The following is a 4,444-nucleotide window of genomic DNA, read 5'->3' as shown; positions in this document are numbered from 1 at the left end:
GACTTCCTGGACAAGTATTGCCAGGATTGAGAAGTAATTAGAAAAAATAGGAAGGGTGTTTCCAGCAGAGTAGACCCCTCAAAAGCTAAAGATAAGAAGCAAGGAATATGAAAGAAATTTCAAGTAATACCATCTGGCTGTAGAAAGCAGGCCCTAGGGAGAGGATGGGAGAGGAAAGCACCTCATTTTTAAAGACCACCTCCAGCTCTGCTCACATGGGAACTGAGCTGATGGTGACACTTTTTGCAGATGACCTTTCAATCTTGCCTCCTCTGCCCTCCATGCAAATAATCCACACCATAGAACATCCACTGCTGATTTATTTAACTACTTCTCTTTGAGCAACACTGAATTTCAACAAATGCAAAATTTAATTTGGATTCCTCACTCTTTTCTCTGAAAGAGGAGAAGTGGCTAGTTGAATGAATATGAAATCAGATATCATTAAAATTAAGGCAGTTCTGAGACTTCAGGTTAGAAACCAAGGGAGGTCAGCCAAAAAGATTTGTTTTCCTTAATGCTTGGGTTAGAACTAAGCAGAGAGGAGAAAGGTTAAAGGATTTCTTAGAACTGGCTGTTTCCTGGAGGTCTTGACTACTAGACCCAGGCTCTGATCGTTCAGTTTCTCCTGACACTAGAAAACGGAAAACGCTTAATTTGAATCAATAGACAGAGAGCAGAAAGGGATGACAGGCAATTAACTTGATTCCTCCGTTCTACCTAATTGTCTCCTCATCAGCTTGGGAAGGGAGTGAGTTTCCATGGCTACCTACTGACACAGAGACTCATTGTGGGTGATGTCAGTGTCAGCTTTGCTCTGTAGCACACACCAGCAGAGGCACATTCCCAGAGTCCACGCCAAGCACAAGACCTGGGACCACTTGCTCCACCCACCCTCACCTCAGTTAATCACCCTCTCTCCATCATTGTGCACTGAGGTCCTGCCTTGTGGAGAGTCTGCTGGGCACTGGGAGGAGAGGAGCAGTGGCTGTAAGCCTCTGAGGATGGATGTACCCCAGAGAGGGAGCTGGCCTGGGCCCAAGGCAGCTCTAACCACCTTATGGGAAAGACAACACACAAAAACGAGTTAAGAACTGGAGTTCTAATGTTAGCACACACATATGACCTTTTGAAGATTAGATAGAATCCTGTATTAGAAGTTATCTTAGTCTTTCCTGCTGCTATAACAAAATAACTCATGCTGGGTAATTTACAAATACAGTAGAACTTCCATAGTTGACCATCTCCCTACATTGACTATTCCTTAAATTGACCTAATTTTCACAGACCAGACATGCACCATGTGTACATATCAGTACAGGAGGCCTAGTTCCTTATGTTAGCCACTTTTGTATGTTGACCACTTTGGTACAGTCCCTTGGGTGGTCAACTTATACAGGCTCTACTATAATAGAAGTTTATTTTCTCACAGTTCTGGAAGTCCTAGATCAAGGCACCAGCAGGTTCGGTGTCTGGTGAGGGCCTGGTCTCTACTTTTAAGATGGCACTTTGTTGCTACATCCTCCTGAGGGGGCAAACATTGTGACTTCACATGGCAGAAGGGAAAAAGGGCAAAAGGCCTATCTAGCTCCCTCTAGCCCTTTTTTAAGGCACAAATTCCATCCATAAGGGCAGAGCCCTCCTGATCTAATTACCTCCTAAATCTTTCACCTCTTAATATTTTTGCATTGAGGAATGAGTTTCAACATGTATTTTGGAGAGAATACAAACATTTAAACCATAGCAAAAGTGTTTTGTCAACTGTAAAGCCCTAATAAATGTAAGAAATTACTATCATTGTCATCATTATTATTATTCCCTTAAACAGCTGTTTCTTTTCTTTCTCTCTCTCTTTTTTTTTTTTTATTGAGACAGAGTCTCACTATATCACCCTCGGTAGAGTGCCACAGCATCATAGCTCATAGCAACCTCAAACTCTTGGGCATAAGCGATTCTCTTACCTCAGCCTTCCAAGTAGCTGGGACTACAAGCGTCTGCCACAATGCCTGGCTACTTTTTTGTTATAATTGTCATTGTTGTTTAGCAGACCCAGGCTGGGATCAAACCATCTAGCCCAGTGTATGTGGCCGGCACCCTAACAACTGAGCTAGGAGGTGCTGAGCCTAAACAGCTGTTTCTACCCTACCTATCTGGTTCACAGCCCACCTGAGCCTCTTTCGCAGTTTATTTAGCACAGTCTTTTCAACTTCCCACATGAAATCTGATTTTTCTCTTGTCTTTTAATCCCTACATGTGCCCAGTACGGAGGGAAAAGAAGCCATACTCATAATTTAAAGAGGTTTATTCTGAACCAAATTTGAGGACCATGACCCAAAGCCACATCCAAGAAGCCTTGAGCAAGTGGACTCCCAGTGGTGGGGTCCACATTTCAGGAAGATAGTAATTACAAGTAGAGTCATAAGTCAATACATGGAAGATATACATTGGTTTGCCCCCAAAAGGTGGGACATCTCAAAGCAGGGGGCTTATAGGTTATAGATGTAACCTATAGATGTAAGATTCTTTAGCTCCCAATTGCCTGTAAGAGGTAGGCTAAACGGAATACTGAGTTAAGAGACAAACTTTAGGACACACCCCAAACTCAAGTGGTTTGTTGTGTACATTGAGGACCTGATGGTATATCTTGTATAACCTTAGGCCTGTTAGTGAGTCACAGAGGACATCTCTAAGAAGGGGAGAAGGACATGGTGAGTCCTGTCTGATCTCCTTTCTCATGGCTCACAACTCAGTTTTAGGGACCCCCTAGACTAAGAGGGGGATCTAGTTAGTCGGTCGCTGGGAGCCTTAAAATTTTATTTTAGTTCACACCAGGATGCTTGATTGGCTTTATAATCTGATTGTTAGACAAATAGATAGCACCTCACAGGACACCCTTTCCTGCTTACAAGCCAAGTACACAAGTATGCTATGGCCTAACACCCAGGCTGATGACAGCAGATCTGAAGGCTACCTTGGGTCCTTTGTTCCTTTCCTGGTCAGGGGTGAAGAGCAGAGCACACGTATTCTTCAAGACTCTCTGTCTTTGTCCCTTATGTTACCTGAGCTGGCCCCTCTTCCTTGTACTTTATCTCTTTCTGCCTGGGAGAAGTGCCTTGGACATAGTGTACTAGTTTCCTAGAGCTGCCATAACAAAGTCCTACAAACTAGGTGGCTTAAAACAATGCAAACTTACTCTCTCACAGTTCTGGAGGATAGAAGTCTGAAATTAAAGTGTTTGCAGGGCAATGCTGTCTCTAATGTCTCTAGAGCAGGAAGCTCTTTGCCTCTTCCTAGCTTCTAGAGGTTGCTTGTAATCCTTGGTGTTCCTTAGCTTGTGGCAGCGTAACTGCAGTCTCTGCCCTCACCTTTCTGTGGGCTTCTCCCCAGTGTGCCTGTGTTCCAATCTCCCTCTTCCTATAAAAGCACTGGATTAGGGCCCACTTTCACCCATTATGACCTTACCTTGACTGCATCTGCAAAGACCCTAATTCAACAAAGGACCACAGTCTACAGGGTAGGACTTCAATATATCTTTTGGGGGGACACAATGTAACACATAAAATATGGTGAGAGTGGTCTGAAAGGCAAGAGGACTTGGAATTCGAATGATGTGGGGAAATGCACACAAGCGATTTCATTCAGAATACAAGAAGTCAGTTTCCAGCCTTATACTATTACACTACTTATAATATTCTAGAATATAGTCCTTCTGGTGGCCCAGGTCAAGTCTGTAAGTCAGTAAAAGTGACAAGCCTAAAGGGTACGATAAATAGGCTAACAATAGTGCTAGAAGTATATAAATTACCTTCTGAACCCTAAAAACCTATAAACATGTCTATAAATAAAAATCAAAGCTATTCAGAGATGAACATTCTCTGTGTGTTAAAATGGGATTCAATAGAAAACTCATTCGGGTTAGTGGAAACTAATAGGATATCACGTATTTAGCCTATTCCATGTAGGGTAGAATATCCTATTTCACTCCACACTGACTAAAGGAGGAAAAGGGTGTTTTTCCCTTTCAGAAAAACTGATAAAATTGAGTCTTGTGTTATGTTTGAGCAGATTCCATCAGACTACATATTTCAGGCCTTTAAGAAGTTTATAATTAATTACAACCTATAATCCTGGGATTTGAGAGTTGGAAGGGACTTGAATCCAATCCCCTAGTAGTTATAGAAATTATCTCCAATATCCCTGCTCCGTGATCATCCAGCTGTGTTAAGGAGCTCACTCACTTCGTCGTAAGACATATGACAGGTTGTCCTTTAGAAAATTCCCCCCTCTGTTAAGCCAAAATCTACTGCCTTTTAATATCTGCCTTTTGGTTCCTATTCTCCTGTCTAGCACAGAAACCTCTATTCCATCTTTTCCCATGCCAGCCTTTGTGGATTAAGACAGTTCTCTAGCTTGGCATGCCAGCAGGGCATGATGGCTCAGGCCT

This window comes from Nycticebus coucang, chromosome 16, assembly GCF_027406575.1.
Source record: "Nycticebus coucang isolate mNycCou1 chromosome 16, mNycCou1.pri, whole genome shotgun sequence".
Taxonomy (NCBI): Eukaryota; Metazoa; Chordata; class Mammalia; order Primates; family Lorisidae; genus Nycticebus; species Nycticebus coucang.
The sequence above is the reverse complement of the archived record's forward strand: the minus strand, read 5'-3'. Positions refer to the sequence as shown.